Here is a 25,166-nt window from a genome sequence, read left to right as displayed (position 1 = left end):
ATTCTAAGGCAACGTAGTCCACACCTGATAATACAATGTCTTAGACCTGTGTTACGACCTAACTCTGTAAGCGTCTACACTTAAATGTAGCTCCCACGATATAACTCACCCACTGCACTGACTTAATAACTCCACCTCCATGAGAGACGTAGCACTTAAGTCAACGTAGTGTCAGTATAAGCAACACCATGTCTACATGGCCCATTGCTGCCTTTCAGAAAGCGTCCCACAATGCCCCACACTGATAGGTAAAGCGGTGCAAGCTGTGCTGGTGAGGACACACACCACCGACACAAGGAGAGTCGTGTGGATGTGTAAAGCTGATTCAATTGCTGTGGTGTCTGTATGTTGATGTAACTTAGGTTGACTTAAGTCTGTAGTGTAGACTTGCCTTTGTTGTGATATTTTCTTCATTTTCTTTTTCTTTTTTAACTGAGGGACCTTTTCATTTCCCCACCATTGTTAGCTTCCTCCCCTGTAGGGCAAGGGATAGAAAAGCTGAGCCTGTCCAAGGGCAGACCATTGGAAAGGTCAGTGAAGTGCCCTGCAGGTAGGAACTGTGGCACTTCAGAGTACAGTGCAAACCTTACAATCCTGACACTTCAGCCTGCATGTAAAGATGGTAAAATGAACACGCTGCAAATCTGTTTTAATTGAAGGGGAAATGAGCCATTGAACTTCACCCAGATTGCTATCCAGACAAAGAAACCAATCTTGAAATTACCATCGGACCACTAAACTAGCAGCCGGAGGGCTGGTGATCCTGGAGGTAAGTTATAGATTGGCCTCTCCGTAATCTTCTCAAGCAGATGAACAGACACCGTCCTTCTGCCACTGATTTCCTTTATTACTGGCAAGCATATTACATGTGAAGCATCCCTACTTTAACCAGATGATATCCTGGTTACCCTACAGCTAGCCCAGGACAGGTTCAATGTGGGTCCTCTAACTCTTGTGTTCTGAGGGGGACTCTTCTGGAGCTTATTAACTGGTCTCCTGTCTTACTGAACTGTGCCTAGAGGAGTCCAGAACTCTGCTAACTGAAGACGGAAATGCTACAGAGGCCCAGCTGACTCCTTTACCCTTTGAAGTTAATTTGAGTGTTGGTGGAAGCTGTCAGTTGACATTGCCGGAGTTTGCCAGGCAGCGTAGGCACTGGAAATTGGAACTTCCCCCATGGGGCTCTGCAGCCGAAGATGCAGTTTTGATGATTAATTCCTCAGTGAACTTTAACCATAATAGCACATGAATAACTAGGGCCTGGGGCATAACAAGGGCTTGTTCCTACAAAGTGCCAGGCACTCTGGTCCAATCCGTCTAAACCCACCATTTTGAACATATGTGTAATTTTAAGCCCATGTTCATTCCTGCTCACTCAGCATCTTGCTGGTTTGAGCCTCCTGTGTCTAGAAATCTTACGTCAGTTTTAAAATGCCATTGGAGAGAAATTCCATACGTTTCTCTTTTTTTTTAATGTTCCGCCATTTCATCATTTCTGGTATTTTTCTGATGTAATCTAACACTAAGTTAATGCAGCTTAGTGTTAGAATAAAACAGGAGGAGAATGCAGGAATGCTGTAAAGAGTGATTCTGCTCTATTTTGGAATGGCCAATGGAAATATTGAAAGTTTCCGTAATTAACGAAGGTCTCTGTTTAGCAAAGGCCTGAAGCACGTGCTGAAGCCCCATTGACTTCAGGATCAGTACTCTGCTGAATCAAGAAATTCATGCACCACAGGGCTACAGCTCTGTGCCACCAAGGGATGCTGCTGGTAGAAACTCAAGCTGACGCCTTCCTTAGACTGGAGGAGCATTTTGCTTTGACTTTTTGTTTCATCTGCCTACCATCCAACAACATGAACAGCGCCCTCAGCAGAGGAGCCCACTGACCTGGGCAGGAAGACCTGCATGATGCCTAGCTTTGAAAAGTTTGAGAAGAAGGTTTAAAAATTATTCCAAATAGAAAATGCCCCGGCTTCTCTGAGAATCTCTCAAGGATGTACACCTATGGAGGTAGCATACTTTGTGTCTGGTGTGTGGCCTGCAGACAGTCTGGAAAGAAGGCATGAAATCCCCCAAAAATCTCAAGGATGTAGCATGCTAGCCATGCTCAGCTCTGTTTCTCATTGGACCTGGGCTGTGGGGTTTTCCTGCTCTGCCAGCGTTTAACTAATAGAGAGGCTGGAATGAGAGCCAGTTATGTGATGGTTGCTGCACAGACCCTCCAGAGGAGATAGCTGAGGTGACATCTGCTTCCTTGACTGAGCTGTGTCTGATAGGAAAAATTGAATGTATACTAGAAAAACTACCTGATGGTGACAATGGGTGGCAACAACATGTTCCACACTCATTCAGATACTCATGGTTTAGAGGCAGGTGATGCTGTGTTCAGCATAATTTCAGAAAAACATAGTTAAGACTCCAAGCAAGTGCCCCTCCTGGGGCAGTAGAGATCTGTCCCAGACATGATTCTGGGATGTGGATGTAAATGGGACACTCTAGATCAAAGTGTGCATGTACAGACAATAGCACATGGTGTTTGTGGTCCTGTTAAAGGCCCTTGGATGGTACCACTATACAAAGAATTCATACTATGGGCTTAAAACGAGCCTGTCGACCTCCCAGCAAGCAGCACTTGGCAAAGCCTGACTAACACCTGGCTGGCATCAGCAGTGTCTAAGTGAATATGGTTCCAGATGTGTCTGCTCTTGAAGTTTTGTTAAGCAGAGCTCTCTCCAACCAAGAAATTTGCTCACTGTATTCAAAGGCATGTTCTGCATACCGCCAATTGCAACTCTAAGCCTGGAACCAGCACCCCGCCAACAGAGGCCAAAGCCCACGTCTGACATAGGGTAATGATTTCCACCTACCTTTATGGTTGTGAAACAGAAACAAGTTATTGCTAGCACATCAAAGTGCTGGAAAAATGTAGTCAACGGCACCTTTGAGCCATTAAGCATATCAAGTGGCAAGATAAAATCGTGAATAATGAGGTTCTGCAAAGTGGTTGCATAAACAACTCTGGAGCAATGCCTACAAAATCTCAGCTTCACTGGACCCGGCATGGCCTCTGCCTGCCACACACCGTGGGCCCAAAGAGAGTGAGAACTAGTTAACTGCCAGCGAGAAGCAGCCAGGGGAAGAGCTGCGGCAATGCCTGACAAGGACATCCCCCACTGAGTGTCCCAGCAGCGCACTAAGTTAGCTTGGCAGGTCAACCGGCACAGCTGGGGAAGAACAGACTGAGGCTGGAAGAGTTGGTCACCTAGCTGAACTCAAGCCAAAGCTGATTTCTGGATGCCTTGGAGGCTGGGTGCAGAATTTTTGCACACCTCCTAATAACCACTAAGGCCCAGACCCTCTAAAGGAATTCAGGCATCTAACGCCCATTAAAGTAAGTGGGAGCTAGCCACCTTTTGAGGATGTCAGTCCAGATCTCTTATAAACAGACTAATAAAGATCTGTGACCTTGAGTGAGTATTGACTGCAAACCAGCTTTTTCATGCATCTGATTGGCTTCCTGCACATTTAAGGGGGTTTCCCTTATTGTTGGCATGGGAAAGGTCAAGTAGGCCCTCCTCTCTACGTTTTCTGTGCCATTCATTATTTTATAGACCCATCACTTCCCCTGCTGTCCATCTCCCTTTGAAATTCTCCAAATAGATTTGAAATGTTGGTCTTTCTACGCCTTTTATTGTCCTTCTATTTCTGCTATTTCCTTCCGAAAGTGGGGAACAGAATTAAACCCTGTGTTTAAGGCAGGGATGTAGCATGCGCTGATGTAATACTATAGTTTCAGTATTCGTCTCGCTAGCTGAATCCCGAGCTGTTTTTAAAATCACTGTACTCTACAGAGAAGAGCGAGCCAACGTTCCCCTTTTATAGCGCTCCAGGCTCGGGCGGGCTATGACATCCGTTTGCTAGATGTAGAAATATAGTGATAAGAATCTCCCATGCTGGGCCTCTGAGTATGTCAGTCTGCAGCAGCGAGCCTCGGAGTCTGGGTCTACAGCCACGGATGTGCACCACAGCTCTACAAATAGCCGTGGAGGCATCCGGGCTCGGGCTGGAGCTCAGGCCCTGAAGCCTCGGGCTGGGCATGGGATTCACAGCCTGAGGTGCAACTCCAAAGCACCATCTGGGCAGCTATTTTTAGCGCCGGCGCGTGAGCCTGCGGGTGCCAACCCGGGCTCGGCGGTTCGCTGCCTCTGGCTGTGTCGCCGGGCACTTGCTCTCGTGTGGTTCTCCAAAAGACTTTTCAAACCGTTGCGGCCCTCAGGGCCTATGCTAGCGATTGGGGGGGACTGAGTCACAGAGAAAGGGTGGCATGCCCAAGACCACGCAGCAAGTCAGTAGCAGAAGTGGAAGGAGAACCTAGGAGTCCTGACTCCGAGCCCTCTTCCTGTAAGCATTACACGGCCTGTCATGACCCATGTTCCCCTTTTACTGCATGCACACACTGAAACCCAGGGCCTTGGTTTTGGGGAGCATTTTTGGTGCGTCTCAACACTCCTCATGATGAGCAGCTCAGACATTAGATGCAGACTGTGATATCGTTGGTTTATCAGCCCGGGTGACTGTACATTGTACCCTGCGTGTACAATTTCGCGTGCTCTTTTATCTGCTTACTAAGGCATTTCCAAGAGTCTTGGTAATTACGACATTAAGAAAGAAATAAACTTGACTGGCAAATAGTGTTTGGGCAATGGGCGGGTCCCATCCTAGCCACGCACCAGCTTGCCACGCCAGGTTGGCCTGACCCATTCGCGGCTGTACATTGAGTGCTAATGCCAGAGCGCTACCAGGAACAGGCCAATGCTAAACAAATGGTTTCACTTTAAAACTTATAGCCCAATCATTACTGATTCCTTTTGTATTTCTGGTACTACACTAGTCATGTACACTCCTTTCAAATCACTGTGGCATACTCCAATAGGATTATCACAGAGCTCACCTCGAATGGGCTGGGCCATTATTTTAGGGTTATAAAAATACACTCAAAGCAATAAAGTTGCTAAAGTTTCTGGAGAGCCCCTTAACTAAAAGTGTTTGAGGAGGGAGGACCTGTGGGGAGTGAGAGAGAAATCCTTCAGGACAGACCTTGAGAACACATCATTTAATTCCAGTACTGCCAAAGAACTGCCTGGAATGTGAGCAGTCAGGGGAATCTCCGATCTCTGCTCTGGAGGGGCAGCGTACTGAGGTGCCCAATGCAGCCTTTGTCCCTTGCAGATGGCTGTCATGGACATTTTTCTCTGGTGCCATCTGGTGTGTCCCTGAGCTTCACTCTGAGTTTTGGAGCGAGAGGGTATTGGGCAGGAGAATGGGATTTGGTAAATGGACTGTTATCCTAGCATTCAGGGGTGTCTGGAGCTAGGCTTTGGTCTGGTGCTTGATAAAGAGAGGGGACATAGCAAATGCTGATTCCAGGCCACATTCTGATTTCAAACCCACCAGTGTCCCAGAAGCTTTTTGGAGCTGTGCTATTGGGTCACACCAATCTCTAATTAAAGGTTAGAATGGACTCTAAATCCTCAAAGCAAAGCTCAAATAACACTGCTGAATTTCTCCTGAAAAACCCAGAAAATGTTGTTTTATTTAATGGACAAAACTTGGCTCAGGTTTGTTCTGGAAGCTTTGAGCGTCAATTAATTAAACTTCCATAGAGCATGATCAGACTGAGTCAGCAATAAAACCTCCAGGAGTTTCACGTGGGGGGGTTTTAATGTAATTATTGTAAAAACTTTGGCGGTAGGTGCAGAGGAGGCAATGTGGCCTAAGGAAGAGAGCAGTGGTCTGCAACTCAGGAGCCCTCTGTTCTCTTCCTAGCATTGCTTTTATCATGCCCGATGATCTTAGGCAACCAACTGCCCCTCCCTGTGCCTCAGTTTCCCCATCCACAGAGCCAGTAAGAATCCGTGTCCCCATTGTGCAAAGAGCTTTGAGATCAAAGATGAAAAGTGCTATATAAGAACGAGGTATTATTACTGTTATCGATGGGCCCCTTAGCACAGCACTTATCGCTGCTTATTTTCCTGTCCAATGAAGAATAACCTCCCTGTTTTCTTCCTGAGCTTCCACAGTGACAGACGAGGGCTGCTTGGAATTTCATCCCTCTCTTGAGGTTCTCCCTAATTGCTGGCCTGTTTATTCCTCCCTCCGGTCTGGCTAGCCACTCGAGTTTGGTCTGGTGTCTCTGAGTTTGGGTGGAGAGCAGTCCCAGCTTGTGGCCACTGGCACCCTTCCAGCCATTTACCACCTTTCTCTCTTTGGCCCGCCTGAACGCGTCCATTTCTCCCAGAGGGTGGCCAGGGCTGTTCTCGCCAAGAGCAGAAGGCTCAGTGACCCTCACAGCTGGATAGCGTGCGGCGCGCTCGCTAATCGCAGGTGACAGGAACCACGAGAGGCGAGAGCACTCCAGGCTATCTGAGAGAACCAGTCACTCCAGCCTGGCCGCTGAGGCTGGGGAAGGCAGAGGCCTGTCGCAGCTTTCGGAGTCAATCCCTGTGTGCTGCCTCTGGGCGAGGCTCTGAGATTTTCTTCTTTGCTCTGTGCCAGCTGGGAGAGCACTCAAAGTTATTTCAAAGGGCCCAGAGACAGACAGTGTGGGCTAGTGCAGGGGTCCTCAACCTTTTTATTTCTGACCCCCCCCCACGGCCTCCCGGGCCACAGTAGCTGGTTCTCTGCGTATAGAAGCCAGGGCCGGCGTTCGGGGGTAGCGAGCCGGGCAATGGCCTGGGGCCCCGCGCCACAGGGGCCTCATGAAATTAAGCTGCTCAGGCTTCGGCTTCAGCTCTGGGTGGTGGGTCTCAGGCCCTGGGCTTCAGCCCCATGCAGCGGGGCTTCGCCTTTCTGCCCTGGGCCGCAGTGAGTCTAACGCTGGCCCTGCTTGGAGGACCCCCTGAAACCTGCTCGCAGCCCCCCCAGGGGGCCCCGGATCCCTGGTGGAGAACCACTTGTTTAGCGGGTAGGGCACTGTATGAGGCATTGGAAAACCTGGATTCTGTTTCCAGATCTCCTGTTGATTTCCCTTATATGCCTCAGTTTCCCCACCCACCCTCTGTCTGTTTAGGGTATAAGCTCTTTGGGGCAGGGACTCTCTTACTGTGTGTTTGTATAGCAGCTAGCACAATGAGGCCATGATCTTATTTGGGGCCTCTATATATGACAGTCTTGTAGTACAGAGAAATCTCTGCTATAAGGATTCCAACCTCACTAAGTCGCCCTGTATAATTAGAAACAGTAAAAACTCTGGGCAGGGAGTGTCCTTTTGTTATGTGTGCGTACGGCGGCTACCCCGGTGGGACCCAGTCCCTGATTAAGGTCTCTGGATGCTACCAGAATACAAGTGGTAACAAGCCCTAAAAAGACACTTTAAAAAGGGCAGGGCTGGGAGAACTGGGAGAAGTTGCTGTTCAGAAAATGGCCACATGAGTTGGTCTGGCCACGATCTTCATGCCCTGTGTGGCTGCTGTGGAATTGGAAGGTCTAAGGTATGGTTAGAATGCGCCTCTCATTCTATGTCTCCCTCTCCCCCCAAATTGCAGCATTTAAGATCAACTGGAGACTCTTCCCTGGGGGGCCCCGGCCTTTGGAAATGGCTCCCTGACTCTCATGCGCTGCTGGGTGTGAATTGGATGCTTCTCTTACCTGTATTCGGGTTGGTCTTTTCCCTTTTCTTGACAGCCTGGCAGCTCTGGTAGTGATAATTACTGCTGGCCACCGAGCAGAGATGTGCGTGATTGACTCTGCTTGTTGGCTGTCCTGGCCCTAGGCGGCTGCTAGTCACTATATAAATAATCGGAGTCAGAACACCCCGGTCTGTTAACCTTTTCTTTTTTTCTAATTAGGAAGAGAGTGGGGGCCATAGGGCAAGCTGCCTGTGATTAGCGGTTTAATTTGCTGTAGGATATACAATAACTTAGAAAGAAACCCACCCCACACTGCCCTCTGTAATCAGTTCCTGCCACATTTTATGGCAATTGCACTGGGCTGCACCTACAAGGCAACGTTAAGGGGTTAGAAAGACTGAGCAGACCACCCAGCAAGCCTGGCCTTACACCCCCCTCTCCCCCCGCAGCCTTAAGTGCTCTACACATAATCACATTTGGTACCATTTTTATCTACACTTCCCAATAACCACATAAGAGGCTGGTTTACGTCTGTGAGACATGCAATCTTTGTCTTGAGCTCAGGAGTTTACTTAACTGGGGCATCTGCTTTGACATTGTCTGTTACTGTACAGTCGTAAAAGTATGTTATTCTCCTTGGTGGTGTGAGGGGAGGGCTGGCGGTTGCATCTGCTTAGTTTCACCTTCCCATCTCTTTACTGGGTCACACTTTCAACATGAAGAGCAAGCAAGGGGAGGCAGGAGGTGTGTACCTGAAATAAATCAGCGAACGGTAAAAAGCATGCTGGCTGATAGGACTTCCGGGGGCTCTTTGTCTCTGTGGTTGGGGTAGCTGTTGTGAAGAATGCAAAGTCAAGTCACGGGACACAATCAGAGGGAGACAGCTAGGTGAGGAGCTTATTGTTGCGGTAAGGTGTCTTGGATTGCAAAGTGTCCCCCAGTCACGGTGTCTTTCCTGCTGGATCCACTGGAATTCCATTGCTGAGAAAGGTCAGGTAGCAGATGTCTGTATTTGTCTAAAAGAAAAGGAGTACTTGTGGCATCTTAGAGACTAACCAATTTATTTGAGCATGAGCTTTTGTGAGCTACAGCTCACTTCATCAGATGCCACGGTATGCATCTGATGAAGTGAGCTGTAGCTCACGAAAGCTCATGCTCAAATAAATTGGTTAGTCTCTAAGGTGCCACAAGTACTCCTTTTCTTTTTGCGAATACAGACTAACACGGCTGTTCCTCTGAAACCTGTATTTGTCTAGAATTTCTACCAAATTATGGTTGGAAAAATAAACAGGATTCAAATCAAACAGTCCTTTAAGGTTTTCTTTAGAGGTGGAGACCTTTCCACCAAAATGAGTGTGTTTAATGATTTGTTGTCTTTTCTTTCATTTCTCAATGTTATGATAAGTGAATCTGCAATTATTTCCACTTGGAACTACCTCCTGAACCCAGTCAGAGTTTGGTGTCTCAACATCCGGTGGGCATGCAGAAGGTTTAATCCTCCCTCTCTCACCCATCCATTTATTTTCATTGCCTAATGTATTTGTTGTGCCTTCTGTCTCCCTCCTCACCCACCCATGCACACCTAGCAAACAAAAACTCTTCCTACTCATTGCTCTCTGCAGTCAAGGCACTAAGCAGAATATGGGTCTGAATTGCTAACCAGGCCAACAGCGGAGGACTTTTTGCAGGTAACATCCTTATTTATTTAATTATAGAGCAGCCTTCATGGCACAGCAACAAAATAAATATAAGACATAAAAATGCAGATGAAACAATACATTAAAAGTAAATTAAATCAAGATTAAAATGCAATTAAAAGCAATCAGTACAATTAAGTCTTACTTTTTTTTTTACTGTGAACCTATGAGCAGAAAGCCAGATTGTTCTCTTAATTAAAGCAGGATAAATGCAGAGTAACTTAGTTGGAAGTCTGTGGAGTTATTCCAGATTTACAACGGTCATTGAGAGCCCAGTCTGAATCAATTGCTCCTCCTGGGTTCGGCCGGGAAGAAGGGTCTCGGTGGGTCTCAGCTCACAAATGGCAAAGGTGAAAGGATTCAGTCGGTCATGAATGGAGTGGAGAGTGCTCACCATGGGGTGCTCATCTGGATGAGCTACCTGCACATACAGGGAACTGGAACAATTTAGGGGAAAGTCAAAGCCCCCAATCCTGAACCAGCTGCCTTTTTCCTAACCCCGCCCCCCCATACCCCTCTGGCCCTGCCCTATCTAACAAGCCAGTGAGAGACTGCTCTCTAGCCGGAATGTCTTTCCCACAAGTGAGAAAGCAGCAGGATGATGGGGACTACACATAATGAGAACAAAACATTCAATGGCCCCATAACTGTGCGTCCATTCAGAAGGACATTATGCAGCACACTTACCAAGCCGCTACAGTAAGTTAACACACTGATGGGAAGAATCTATGTATCCTTTGAAACCTTGTATCTAGGCAGCCTTGGAACACAAATACACAAATGTGGGACATCTCTTAGCCAATACCAATAACTTGGGGCTGTTTACATGTATCCAGGCCACTTCGGAATAAACCACCTCATAGGAGCGCCGGCACCATTGGTTCACTGTCAGTTTAAATGCCTCCGTGTTTGCCATATACACCACCGAGAGCGCCATTTTAATGGGATGGAGTCGTTTCTTTTGGCAAATTGCTGCCATCTCACATCACAACCCATGGTAGTGTATCGAGTGCCAGTGTGTTAGGCCTCCAGGTCTCAGGTTCTGTGACTTTGGTTATACCGTGGGGGTTTGGTAGAAGGTAGTGGGGACCCTTAGGCGTGCAGACCAGAAAGTCAACTCTTCCATGTGCGTTCTGGGATCTCTCTTTGAATGAAAGAATCATCATTATTGTCGTCATCCTCAGGTAGAAAACTTTGGAAGCTGTTCTGTTGCGAGTGAATACTGCTGGTGGTATATATTTCTTTGCTTTTCTTATTTTTAGGGACCTTTGCATGGTAACAATTGCTGTGTTCTTTAGAAGGTTGTCTGTTCCTCCCACTTATTTCCTATCTGAGCTCCTAATTTAGAAACAACCCGAAACCAGAACTCTGATTCAGAATTCCTTCTAATCCCACGTGGGTGAAAGGGGCTGGACTCGAATCCACTAATCCAAGCCAGCTTGTACATCTTCAATTCTGCCTTGGATACGCAGTCCCCAGGGGCCTATTTTCTAGTTGTGTTCTGGACACAGCCAAAGCTCTAGATCCTCAGCTGTGACGAAGAAGGAGGTGTAAAGGGGCTGGCTGCACTGCCATTAAACTTGTACTGGCCTGAAGGTTGCACTAACTTATGGCAGCTGCCAGCAGCCAGAGGGGCCAACAGAGCAGCAGGAGGTCAGCTAGGTATAAACGGACCCTGGCCATGTACACAACTAAGGAGGTGGCACCGGATCTGTTACACTGCCTTTACATCCACAGAGGATCCCCCTATCTGGGGGGAATTTTACCAGGGCTGTAAGGCCATGCTGGGGGTCAGTGCAAAGTGGGCGCTCAGCAGTGCAAAACTGAGGCCTGAATCTCAGGAAGGGATTCAGTATCATGGTAGCCATGGTTTGGCTTTGCTCCCCAATCACGGTGGCCTAGATTTATTCTGGCTCTAAATGCCGATTTCCATTGTCACCACTGTATTTGATGTCACGGTTGTCCCTTGTGACATCCCAGCTGGCAGTTGTGATGTCATATATGGGAGGGATTGTAACTGGAATGACTAAGCAGCAGACTAAGGAGCAGACGAATTTGTCAGGGTATGAGTCCAGTGTCACCGTGCGGCCTGTTTGGAGCACAGAGCTTGTCCTTCTGCAAACATTACAAAGTGCCTCCTCCACTGTATGGTGCTATGTGTAAGCGGGGGAATAATCCCGCTCTTGTGGGGAACTTTCCTGGCTTCTGCATGGCCCCGGTGAAGTGGGCTAGCGAAAGGATCTGAGTCCTCGCTCCCACTTCCTTTAGCCAGTGGCCTCCCTGTCCTTGAGGACTCCCCTTCTACTCTCCTGTCTGGCAGAGTCCTCGTAACCCCAACAAGGCTGGGCCCAGGACTCCTGGGGGGCTCGACCCCGAACCCTGCTGTGGTCACCTAGGACAGGGGCTAGGGTGTCCCCACTCTGGGGTACTCTCTCTGCCCTGGGCACTTCTCTGACCCACTGACCATTACATACAAGTTAAAGCAAATGCAAGTTATTTAATCAACAATTAATTTTAAATAGGATAAGGAAAAATGGGAAAGGTTAAAGGGAACGCATCACCCCGCTCTGTGGCAGGGAACATCACAAACAGTGTCTCTGGAACATCAGGGCGGTTCACAGTCTGTTCCTTGTAAGTCCCAGGCCTTCTTCTCAGGGCCCGGCTGTGCTGCGGGGATGCTGTGGGTTGAACACTCGCTCTGGTGGTGGCCACACGCTCTCAGGCTCTAGGTGTTAGGACCCTTCTTTCCAGTGTCGCCCCCGCCCTGTCAGGGTTACGATCCAAGCCTGGCCTGCAGAGCCTCTTGGCGGAGGCGTCTCCCTGTGCTGGGCCCACTGCCCAGGGTCCCCCTCGCTCTCCCCAGCTGCTCTCCAGCCCCAGCTGCACCGCTCTTCTCAGCACGGCTGCTGCTGCTGCTCTGCCTCCAGGTCCCTGGGCTGCTTCTCTGGCCCCTCTGGCTCTGGTTGCTGCAGCTCTGCTCCCAGGACAGGTCTGCTCTGCCGGCTGCTTCTGTGACTCGGCTCCCAGCACTGACCTGCTCCCTGGGCTGCTTCTTTGGCCCCTCTGCCTCTGGTTGCTGCAGCTCCGCTCCCAGGGCAAGTCTGCTCCCTCTGGCCTGTGCCTCTGGCTCTGGGGCTGCAGCTCTGCTCCCAGGACAGGGTCTGCTCTCTCTGGGCTGCTTTTCCGGTCCCTCTGGATCTGGCCCAGCTCTGCTCCCCAGCTCAGCTCGGGCCCCTGCTTTCTCCTTAGCTCGGCCCCACTCTGTCTGCCCCAGGCAAATCCAGCTCACACGGAGGATGGGACCCCCCTGGCCTCCTGACTCCCTGGTTAGCCTGCCCGCCCTGTCATTCAGGCTGACCTGGAGCATTGGCCTCTCCCCATTGTTCCTGGGGACTGTCCATCTCAGGGTCCTGATTCCCCATCGACCCTTCCCCCTTTTTAGTACTGGGAGCTAGCAACTAAACCTCCCCCCCCCCGAATGTTAGTAAGGGGGCAACAGTCCCCTTACACAAGGAACACAGCTCCCGTGTTAAACCCCATGTCATATAAAAGAGGGAGAAGAATAAAGACGCTGACAGCTAGAGTTCAGTGAGTTGCGCCCACTCACACCTGGGCTGAATTTAACTCCATCTTTAAGTTTGCCAGGAAGCAGTAGTAGCAGGTCTGTGTGATGGTTCTTCAGTTCCGTCAGCTGGCCCGAGCATCGCTCTTTTTCTCCTTCTGCAGCGACCTGCTATGGTGATTATCTTGTCTCGTGACGCCCACGTGCTCAGCAGCAACCGCATGCCAGCTCCACTGGAAATGTGGGTCACACACCTGCCACTACAGGGTGTCACCACAATGCATTTCCTCACCCTGTTCGCTCTGGCTACCAGTGCCATCAAGTGTCTGGCCAGGATCTCTTCCGCCAGCCTGTGGATAGCGGCTGCTTGTCTTCTGCCCAGTGGCATGTCCAGGTGATTCAAACACACAATGCTTCACTCGCTCCTTGCATCTGTAAGGAAACCCTGGGTAATTCTATCTACAACGAGAACCTGCTCACTCACTGCTTCAGGGAGCATGGAACTAGGCCTCAGGTGTTCTTTAGAGACGAGGAGTTAACGTTCCTTTTAATGGTGTCCCTTTCTTTCTCTTAACAGGAGAAAAAGATAAATACGCTTGCAGCTGAGGCTGCATTCGGCCTTTCTCTCTCCCCTGGACTCAGTCAGATTACACGCCACCTGATGGGTGGGAGTAAATAAAATGGATTAGAAGGGAAATGAACTCTTAATAGAGATCTTGTGTTCTGCAGCATTTTGGAGGGATTGCGCTGTGAATGCAGCCTGTCCAGACAGTGATTTGCGGTGCCTTCTGATATTTCTCCGCTCTCCTTGCTGCAGCGAGGGTAGTGCTTGGACGGAAGAGCCCGGCTTTCCATTAATTTAGAGGTGCCAGTGACTAACGGCTCTGATCTCAAAGGGCCTACAAAGAAGCATTTGGTTTCAGAGACAAAGTGCCATGTTTAAAGTTTGGAGTCTGATTCTAATCTCATGTATGCCAGCGTAGCTCCGTTGACTTCACGGGCATCACTCCTGATTTACACTGATGGACACTGGTGCTGGAAGTAGGGGTGCCGCACGCCCTGGCTTGAAGTAGTTTCCATCGTATACAGAGTTTACAGTTTGGTTCAATGGCTCTCAGCACCCTCACTATACAAATGGCTCCAGCCCCCCTGCTGATGGAGATCAGAATCGGCCCAAGGTAGATGAAGAAAGAGAGAGAAAGGTTAGCTGCAGCCCCCTACGAAACGGAGGAGAAAATAAGACACTATGCTCCTCTAGTGTCCTCCCACATAGAAAGGGGCTGGCAAGGTGTAGCTAGCAGTGTTCTCGCTTGCACCTCCCGCCCTGTGGAGGAGTGAGCCGTACTGAGCGTGGTTGCCGACAGAAAGAGGTACAAGCGTGAAGGGAACAAAAGCACATCTTTCCAATCCCCTCATGACTTGCCATTACTTGTGCGGGAAAACGAAAGAACACGCCGCCAGCAAAGTCGGGTCATAGGAACAGTCAGAGTGGGTCAGACCCAGGGACCTCTCTAGCACAGCCAGACCTTGTCTCTCTCAGTGGCCAGAGGAAACAAAACAAAAAACCATCAACCCAGAATGGATGGTTTTGGAATAAGCTGCTTGTAGATGAAGTTTCTGCCTAACCCCAGACAGCCAGAGGTTGGCTTATACCCTGACACATGAGAGTTTATAGATCTTCTTGAGGCTATGTGGGTGTTGTGGTTCAAAAAAACCAGGGCACTTTCTTTCTCAGTTTTAACTGCAGAGTTTTGTGTTGCATTTCCCCTTGCTCTTGTAATGAGAGTGAAAGGGTGAGTAAACATGCCCTGTTGACCTTGTCTGTACCATCCATTATTTCCTATACCTCTTCCTTGTCCCAACTTATTGCCCGCTGTCTAAAACAGTCCCAGCTTTAGCAGACCTGTCTCCAAGTGATAATTTTTCTATTCATCTGATCGCTTTCATCTCCTGTCTCCTGGTTCTGTTCTATACAGGGCCCTACCAAATTCACAGCCATGAAGAATGTGTCACGGACCATGAAATCTGGTCTTCTCTGTGCTTTTACCCTAGACCGGGGTGGCCAAACTGTGGCTCGTGAGACATGTGTGGCTCTTTTACAGTTAAAGTGCTGCTCATGGAATGCCTTCCCCCTTCCCCCCGCATTCTCCATCTACCAGACTGGGCCGGGGGGGAATGGGGGGAGCTCAGGACCTCTGCCTTGCAGCAGGGTGGTGGGGTAGGGGCTTCTGCCCAGTGAGGGGCGGGTCTCGGGGGCTTCAGCAGGAGTGGAGCCGAAGCCATGAGCCCCGGCAGGCACGCACAGGCTCTCGGACTTCTGAAGCTTGTCGCATGCGGCTCGGAGGGTCAGTATAGTAACTTCTTCACCCAGCCCGCTGCCGAGGCACCCTCATGCCTTCTCTGCGTTCTGGCTGCGGCGGCGGTCCCACTGCAATGCCTTCCTCGCAGCACGTGCCACGCCGTGCCTGAGAGACTCCCTGTTGGATCGAGCTTACAATGTACCTTTCAGTCCGCAACCCTGCCTGGAGCAGGAAACTAGAACAAGCCTTTGAGCTTTCCCGGCAGTGTGTATTTTGATTTTCACTCTCTGATAAAGGTGTCTGGCTGCCTGGGTTTCTGCCCCAAGGACTTTATCAAGGTGAACAAACCAAATAAAGGGAGGGGTGGGAAGTGGAGGGGCAGGGAGGATCCCATCCATTACTAATCGTTTCTCAGTGGAAATGAGCAGAGTAGTGATGAGTGCAGGGCAGGAGGGAGGGAGACCAGAGAGATTAACGCAGGCAAACCAGCCTCGGTTGGCGGGGATGGCCAGGCCTAGCCTGCCTGAGTTGTGCTGCAACCTGTCGCTTGGCCCCCCCGCTACACGCACACTTCTACCACCGTCCACCCCAAAGCTGGCCCGGCCCCTCAAGGCTTGTGACGGTGGGGGCCCACAAGCATTTGTCTGCCTGGGGCCCAGCAAAGGAGGCTTGCTAACAAAGGATTCAGGCCTTGAGCAGCTGGGTAGCACTGGACACCCCACCCACCAAAATGAAGTGAAAAGCCCTGCAGCTCCCACCTCCAGCTCTAGGGGAAATCAATGAGCTGATACAACTAGGAGAGCAAAGCCCCCAAGCTGCTTTGGGGCAGTCCTTTCTGTTTGTACAGCGCCTAGCGCTGGGAGGTCCTAGTGCATGACTAGAGCTCCTGTAATGGTACTGCTGTTAATAACAGTCCTGGTCTCAGCTCTGTGAGCGTCGCGAGGCTCAGCGGTACCTAGCATCTACCTACTCTGTCTGGTCCATCTCTATTGCAAAATGGCTGCACCCTGGGATGCCACCACTCACCAGCCAGCCCACCAGCCTGATCCAACAGTCAGCGGAAAGACTGCGAATGGCTCCACTGCGGTTTGGCTCAGGCACCTTCCGCCGGTTTCATGCCACAGCGAAGTTATGCCCAGGCTGAGCAAGAGCAAGGTCCGCGCCTGGTAGATGCCTCCATGTCCCAGGAACAGAGCGGCCAGGGAGGCCAAAATAATTTGTCAGCGCTAGAGGCTGTGCTGGAAACACTTCGAGATAAGGAGCAGATATAAAAATAAACCTGATCTTGGGAAGTTTAATGAAGCATAATCTGAACGGACTCATTTGTTTACACACTATTCCATCCCTTCGCTGCTTGCACGGTACAGCCCCCTGGGATCTGTAGTTTGTGTTGATCAGACGCCAAAGCAGAGTGAGACAGGTCATCTCTGTGTGTCTATATTTCAGGCAGCACTGCGTATGCTCTGTTAATAACTGCCCACAAACAATATTCTGGAAGAAAGGCAAGTTTTAAAAAAAAAAAAATTGGGGCAAGGAGGAACATTTCGTTTGAAGAATTGTCGATCAGTTGCCCAGGTCCCCTTCCTGGTGGAACAGCCACTCATTTGGGGAAAGGAAGGTCTTGCCAAATCCAGCCACTAAACTTGTGATTCCCCTCGGCGGAGGATGTTGGACGGGGCAGAGGGGTATGTCTTGAAGGCCCTTAGAGTGGGGGAATCAGGAGAGTGAGAGGATTGTAAAAATGAACATGCGCTTTGGGGCTAATTGGAGAGCTGTGGGGAGTGAGGTAGCCAGGGGGCTATTGGTGGATTGAAGGATTGGGGATAGATTAATACCCTAGAGAAAAGATTTAGGAGAGGGGGAAGCAATGGAAACCGGTGGGAGAGTTGTGGGGTGGGAGGGAGCCAGTATTAGCCATAATTCATGATGGGGGGGCCTCCGGGGATGAGGGCGAGAAAAGAGGCATGTGGGTGGGGGGCTGTTTCTGGGAGCTGTGTGAAAGGTCAGGCTGGCGGTGGTTTTCTCTCCGTCAGGTTGTCTGTCCTTAGTCCCTAACTGTCTATGTGGAAGCAGGTGTGGCTCCCAGCCAAACTATATAAATTAAGCCCCGATTAGAACTTGTATGTGTCTTAAACAACATGGAAAGGAGGGGAGATCCCAGTCATTAACAGAATGAGTCTTACTGGGTAACGTGGCCTTGGGAACAAGTGGTAACTTAACAACATGGGCGACACGCACTGGCAAAGCATGCAGGAAGAATGGCATGCAATATTTGATTGCATGCTCTAGGCATGTTGGCTCTGCATGTGTAAAAACAATAATTAAATGTACTATGTGGGTGGATTATTAAAGGTTTGATGGCAAATGATCCTCTTCAAAACCTTTCTGTAGGCTGAAATCTAGGTGTAGACCAATAAAAATGCAAACTGCGCCCAGACAAATGCAGTGTGCCATATTTTCCCTACCCTGTGTAGCACAGGAGGTGGTTGTGTTTCAGCAACCTCCAAGTCGCTAGCCAGCTAGATGTCGGTGTTACGCAGGCTCGAAATGGGCTCGAGCTGTGGACTGGTGTCTGGTGTCTGGCTGAGGATGCATCTTCCAGAGATTAGCCATTAGCAGTTGGGTCCTGACCGCTCAAACCAATGAGAGATGCAACCACTGATGTCAATGGGAGCAGGATAAAGCCCAAAGTGTAGAGCTGGGTCCCAAAATGTTGAGGGGGTTCAAAGCTGTCACAGTTCCGGTCTCTTTTTAGCATATTCACTACGGCCCAGTTTCCGCTCGCAGCCCCACCAGTGAACATCCAAGCTGAGTGCAGTGGAATTAGGCCAGAGTTGCATGGATGTAAATGAGAGCGTGGCCCTGCATGTCTTTACACCAGAGGTGTTAATTTCCTTTTCCATTTCATTTTAAAGATCTGCATTTGCAATACGGCAGTGCTCTGCCTGGAGTGGGACTGAGTCATAACCAGGGTGCTCCCTGCTCCTGGTAATGGGAGTTTGTCGAGAGACAGAACAGCTTCGAAGCAACGAGACTTTTCAAAATGGCTTATCTCCATTAAATTAGTCACTGGTGTTTCTCTCCGAAGCCTGGTAAGCGCCAGCAGTTGGTCACACCCACGTGATTCTCTCTTCTCTCTGAGAGGCCCCACAGTCAAAGCAGCCAGGCTAGTAAAAATGCTGAAATCAGACTTTCCTTTCTCTTTGCTTCCTGTTTTGTTTTTCAGTCACATAACACAGGGCCAGCATGGGCAGGGAAAGGCAGAACAAGCCCTTAGCCCAGAGTGCGTTTCTGACATTCTTCTGTGCGCATCATGGTCCTAATCTCAGCTGCAATCGTAAATGTGGTGAGTCGGTAAGGCAGGTTTGTTTAACAAGGAACTTGCAGAGAGATTAAAAGAGAGGCGGCTTTACAGTGTGATGAAGTGGATGATCCAAGAGGGCTGGGAAGTTTGTCCCAAAGTAGGGAGAGCACCACAAGCCTGGGAAAAGCTTTTAATATTTATGAAGCACTTTCCCATCTTCAAAGCCCAATCCAAACATTAAAGGCCTTCCCCGAACACCCGAGGCATCAGTGGTGTTGTCCCCATGGGAGAGACTGAGCCAGAGAAGGTAGAGGTATAAATTTTCAAAGAGACCTATTAAGTTTGGGTGGCTCTGTTTTCCAGGGGCACAACTTCAGAGGCCTCTGCCTGGCTTCTGAGAGGGGCAGAGCACCTGCAGCTCCAGCTGAAGCCGGTGGGGGCCAAGCACATTTGAAAATCAAGCTGGGCACCCAATCTGAGTGGGCTCTTTGACATACAGAGGTCAAAATGAAATGCCCGAGGCCCAGAGCAAGTCGGGGGTAGGGCCAGAAATGAAGCCCCAGAGAGCCTGTCTAGGTCCCTCTATGCCCTGGGACGGTGGCCTAGCGTTCTTCTCCAAGTACACACCCAGGTCCCTCTCAGAAGTGGGTCCCAACAACAGGTTTGTGTCCCGGTCGTGCTGTGTAAGACACCAGCCTTCCTCACCTGGACGCCCAGTTGGCCTGCTGCCCCTCCTCGCAGCCCCCCGTGGAGCGCTGCCCGGTCAGAGCCGTCCTGCCGTTTGGGAGATTGGCCTTTGCCGTGAGCCCGGCAGCCTGCTGGCATAGCGTGCTCTCCAGTGAATAGGAGCATGGTGGGCACCATCAGCTCTGGGGTATGTCCAGCAAACCTGCTCCAGCTCCCGCCAATCAACCCCTAATTAGTCAGAGATCAGCAGAAGAGGCAACAAAATTCAGGGGAGAGAGAGACGCCCTAACTTCCCAAAGGTCTCTCACCCCCCATGTGTACATGCTGGGGGGCTTCCCACTTCCACACCAACCCTAATCTGTAGCACTAACGTGGCATGGCCCCGCTTGGGCACCATTATGGCACCTTACGTGGTGCAGAAAGGGCCCCTGAAAAACACCTGCACTGCGAGGGATCTCTACTCTGTCCAGCTTTCCCTAGCAGCCTCTGAACTGCTCTAACTCCCACTGTGGGGATGGGCAGCCTCGAAATATCAGTTGGCATAATGGAACTGAGACTTAAGGCTGCTTTGTCCCCCTGGGTGGGCGTGCATGGTGCTTTGCTAGAGGCCGTTTCAGGCGTTCATCCTCACCTGCACAGAACTTCACTGCCGGCGGGGATGAGCACTACACACAGATGCCTACATGCACTGGGAACCAGGACCGCGCACCTCTGAATCGCCTTGGAGGTTTTGTAGCTGCCGCTGTCATCCACACCCATGGTGATCAGATTATTATCAGCATGGGAGATCCTCTGAACAGCGAGATGCATCAGTGATTCCTGGGCTTCAACGCTTGCTTTGCATCTCCATCCTTCCTGGCCATCTTTGCTGCGGTCTTCAGAATTAGAGGTGGCAAAATTTAAAATCCGCTGTTGCTTCCTTTTTAAACGCCCTAATACATGCACCGGGGAGAGAGAAGCAGAACAACAAAGGAAGGTGGCCAGGTAAAAGCAGCAGCGCCGAGAATAAACCTGCTCCCCTGCCCAGAACCCACCGTTTTGCCTGTTACAATCAGATTACAGGCCGGCGTGGCTTTGCTGGAGCATCTCGCTGCACGGGTGGAAGTGTGAGCCTGAGGGTCGTTGAGCAGTGCGAATGTTCCCAATGTATCACCATTGTAGCAACACCTGTGCTAAATAAACTTGTGCTGAGCCATGGGAAAAACGTGCCGTGTTCAATAGCCCTCGACGTTTCTCATTTCTCATCTGCGGTGCAATGGTCCAGTAGCTGAACACTGAGCTGCAGGAGCCATCAGCGAAGGAGCAGGGACACTGGTTCCAAAACCTCGTTCAGGGCATAGTTTTGGACACTGCCTGCAGGCCGGAGGTTCAGCTCCTCCATCCCTCCCCGAGCCGGGGTCCTTGCACTGTGCAGCGTTGCTGACTGAACCATGTGGGCTCCTGGAAGCGAGGTTATAGAGAAGCTGTGTTTATGGTAACAGCATGAGTCCCTCCCCATGCTGCTGTTGGCTGATGGTTCCCATGTGTTGGTGGAGAATTGTTCTGTGCTCTGGTGGTGTCTGGGTGGGGTTTGCAATGAGTGCGGTGTGGCTTTAGCATGTAACGCGGTACAGCTCTTCGTATGTATATGCGAGGCAGAGGGACGTGACTACCTAGCACTCCCTCAGCTCCTTCTGGCCAAGGGTCACACCGAGGCTTTGCAGCAGCCCTTTACAAACATTAACACAGGCTATGCTGCACCCCGGTCAGGATTTTGATCCCCGTTTTATACATGGGGATACGGACGGTGCAGTGGGTAGGGTGCCTGCCGCGGATGCAGGAGATCCAGGGTAAACTCCCTGCTCTGCCATAGACTTCCTGTGTGATCTGGAGCACGTCACTTGGTCTCTCTCTGCCCTGGTTCCCCCTCTGTTTAATGGAGCTAATGGCACTGCCCTGCTCTGGGGCGGGTGTGAGGATATAAACACAGCGGAGGCGGTGCGGGTCCCAGAGGCTGTGGTGACAGGGCCTATAAATGCCTAAGACAGACAAGTGAATAGTAGCACGGCTGGTAGCAACCCAGCTCTCCTCACCCCCCGTCCGGCACTTTAACCACATGCTTCCTCCCTTGTTGGCCTTCAAAATGAGGCCATCTGGGTATTAAAGGAAAATGCTGCCGTTGTATCTTGCTGCAGGAAGAATGGGAGGAAAATGTCCCCCGGGGAGCAAAGATAATGGCCCATGCTGGGAAGTCCCTACTATCCTACCCACTGTGAGCTATGAGATCAGGGATACATGTCCCACCCACAAGAGAAGCTGACCGTAGGTGTGGAAAGTCTGGGGTGGCCTCTCCGGCCATAACTCATTCCTTCCCAGATGTGCCCAGCTGCTCAGCAGAGGGGTGCTGGTGCTGTTCTTTTTGAGGTTACCTGACTGGGTGAGCCCCTGCACCTGGAAAGCCCACATGCTAAATTCACCCCTGGTACAATAAGACAGACTCAACGGGGGTGACCCCACACCAAGGGGAGCTACAGCATGATGCAATCTAACACAGCTGGGAGCTGATTGCTGCTCTTCCGTGGCGGGGGATGGGAGAAGGTGAGCACGTACGTGTGCCCTGAACATACGGCAGGAAATGCATCCTAGGACTATTTGTTCTAATTTGAAAGCAAATTTGTATTGACTCCCCTGTCCGAGTTGCCAGGGAGCGTCCTCAAACTCGAGCCCTGTTAGCGAGAATACTCAAGAAAACAGAGTCCTGCGTTCAGATGCTCGCATCACACACCTTTTGAGATTGTATACGCAGTTTGAACGGCATGGCACCAGATCCCACAATCAGCTCACCTGGGTTAGTTCCGTATGACATGTGTCTGGTTTCTGTTCCCTGATTGGATGGTTCATATCACTAAGCAATTCAGGATGAAGTGCATGTGACTGGAGAGTTAGACACTTGTGCTACCCTGTGATGGTAGATTAAGTTAATACATTTAAACTACAAAAGCTAGTTACATAGATTATGGTATATTGTGAATTGCATAGTGTATTTTAATCCTAGTCCAAACTATCTGTAGATCAAGAATTATCGACTGCAGAAACTAACAGATAATTCAGAATAAATTTGAGATGTTCACAATCAGGTTGCGGGCAATTTCTGAATAATAGGAGGAAAAGGAGAAAATCCTCACAAACAATTAGTTGCAAGTATTCACTTCAATTAGCTGAATTATTCACTCAGCGTCTTTATACAGTGTCTGTGTGGGTCTCTTCTCTCTGGCCCTTCTCATCTGAGAGGAAGGTTTGGTGAAAGACACAAAATGGCAAACTCCCACCATGAAACACTGAGATTAATTAGTGATGATGGAGCAATGATTCATCACTGGGATGAGCCCTGAAAAGTGCGTGCGCTTCTCCGAATCACTGGCTGGCCAGCCTGGTTTGGATAAAGTAAGACCCGAACTAGGGTGTCATCCACCCCTTAGATCTGAAACGCTATTGAAGGTCTGCAAAAGCCCAGGACTCCTCCAGACGGGATTGTTAGTCTCCAGTAATGGGTCCCTTCTGCAGGTGGTAGCAGGCGTTGTCCTCTTGTCTGTTTGTTTGTAATGCTCATAAGGAGGCTCCTAACCCAGAGGGAGTTGGCATGTCACTCAGCTGCTCCCTGCAGAGTCAATCCACCATTTGGGGTAGTGGGGGAGGCAAGTACCAAACCCACTCAAGATGAGATCCACCAGATGAAGCCCCACAGAAGGGTGTGGCTTAGTGGCAGGGACTGGATGGAAGATTGTGGTGTGGGATCTAGGGCTAGGCGGGGATGCTTTAGCATGCACACGCTTCACATGAGCCAGCCTCAGAGAATGCAGAATGGTCGTAGTGGGTGAGACCATCTAGCCCAGTATCCTGTCTTCCGACAGGAGCCACTACTCCATTTAGTGCAGCATGCACACTGATTACTCAAATATCCAGATCTCTTCTCTGTTTTCTCTCCGCTGTCTAGCGGGGTCAGGTGCAATATGGCAGAGAGTATTTACTGACAGACACTGAGGTCTGACTTTTGATAATTTTTTTTCCTCCCAGGCAAAGCAAACGCACAAAAATTGCTATGGATTGATTCTGGACATCAAGCTTAGCTAGGTCATATTTGCCGAGTTTTTAATGCCTGGCGTCTATAGCTTGCACTTCCATCATTCCATTATATGGATGACAGGCAGGCCAGCACCACAGCAAAGGAACAAATTACCTAATAAATCAAGCACCTAGGATATAAAGTGAACAGTGGTATTAGGCTGCTACAGAGAAGTGATAGTAACAGATAAGTATAGATCCATGCTAAAATGGGGAGGAGATGGAATCATTAGTTCATTTCTTTATAAACAATTACAGAAAACTGATACACATCTGAAATGGAACGTGCTATGTTATTAACTAAACTGTGTGTTTGTGCGGGGGCACATGTACATGCATCATTTAGATAACATTTGTTTCATAAAAAGTACAGTCTGAAGTGAATTCCTCTAGCGCAGATATTTGGAGGGAGTTAACAGAGCTGAGATATTTTTATTGGGCTCTTTAAATCCTTGGTTCAGGTTCCCATTACTTTAACAGGAAATTCTATGGCGTTAGGAATAAGCCAGCTACAAACCATCCGGACTTTGTGGCCTTCATTGCAAAGCATTGATTTCAATGTGGGATTATAATTATCAGCTACAATCCCATAATTACGCACCACTTAACTTCTTGGCTTTAATATCCGTGCAAGCCAACATTAAAACAAGAGAGCAGGATTTCAGTTCATGACTACAAGGGAAATATACTAGAAAAAGCCATTTTGAAAAGGGGGTGGTTATTTCTGCAGTGTTAAGCCTTCCATCCTCCAAACAAATTGCTATTGTTTTCCATGAGAACTAAACAGCAGTGCCCTTAGCCTTTGGTACAGTCAGAGCAATAAAGACAGAAGAACAAAAGAAGGGAATCGGAAGGAAGTGCTTCATAACCTTCTAAAGAATCAGTCTCAGAATAAGAGCTTCTGATTTTATCACTTTTGTTCTTTCAAGTAACCTACCCTTAACCTTTGTGTTTCCTTTTCTGGGACAGCAAGATAGCACTGTTAGTGCTTATAATTCTTGACTCCATGGGTCTCCTTCAGTGAGTTAATGGGGAAGCATTGGATTTCATTTTCTGAGTTATTTGCTTTGCATATCAACTGATAGTTCACCCATAACAGAATTGCTTTCATCTAGGCTTTAGCAGCTCCAGAGGCCTTGCTCGGCTATGGAATCTTGCCCTGCTTTCCGCTGACGAGGGACGTTGTTTGTTTTCCACAGGTTACGTACTAGGCCTGACAGATTGCTACTCTGACGGCCACGTCTGCGCCGGGCCTCTTGGAGATGCGGTCCGAGGAGAGTGCGTGCCGGGGGGCAGGGTGGGTATACCATCTCTGCCTCTCTGGGCTGCTTCTGGAGCAGCACAGCCCCTGGCAAAAGTAAGAACAGCCGCAGGGGTTGCTCTAATGTCCAGCTACTTCCCCAGAGCCCACGCTAGCCAGAGCACTCTGGCCTTTCTCCTGCACACGTCTACCCCCAGGGCTGCGTGGAGGGAGGAGGGGCAGTGCAGGGCCACCTGCATCACTTGCTCTCTCCAGGAGCTATTTCCACTCCCTGAGGCCCCTTCGCGCTGTCAGTGAAGCAGAAAGGGCACTTGATGGAACAGCGAATCCGCTCGCGAGTGCCTGCAGTGCAGTCTCAACACCTGGCTATTCCGCTTCAATCGTGTAAAATCGATGGGATGCAATGCATTGAAAAATCATATCATTAAAGCCAGGGGACATTCATCGCCACCTGGTGCCCCTCCCACCGTGGTGTGTGCCCCCAGCAGGGATAGAGATAAATGAGGTCACAATGCAGCCCGCAAGGCAGTAGCCGCGGAGACCAGGCTGCCATGTGGCTCATGCAGTGTGCTGGTCTTATTTACCTCTGTCCTTGCTGTGCCAGAGCTCCCAGCTTTTCAGGC

The 25,166-nt window shown here is 49.8% G+C and overlaps 1 long non-coding RNA gene across 2 annotated transcripts in view; it reads right to left on the bottom strand.

Annotated features, from left to right (window-relative positions):
* Positions 1 to 9,331: 9,331 nt before the first annotated feature.
* Positions 9,332 to 25,166, bottom strand: part of LOC125644445 (uncharacterized) — an 84,825-nt gene continuing 68,990 nt past the window's right edge. The window contains exon 4 of one of the 2 annotated variants that reach the window (XR_007359007.2): positions 9,332 to 9,765. This is a non-coding gene — a long non-coding RNA (uncharacterized LOC125644445). The remainder of the gene's footprint in view (positions 9,766 to 25,166) is intronic. The other variant, XR_007359009.2, reaches the window with a different exon arrangement.

This window comes from Caretta caretta, chromosome 10 (assembly GCF_965140235.1).
Source record: "Caretta caretta isolate rCarCar2 chromosome 10, rCarCar1.hap1, whole genome shotgun sequence".
Classification (NCBI taxonomy): domain Eukaryota; kingdom Metazoa; phylum Chordata; order Testudines; family Cheloniidae; genus Caretta; species Caretta caretta.
This window is presented reverse-complemented; position numbering and strand designations above follow the sequence as displayed.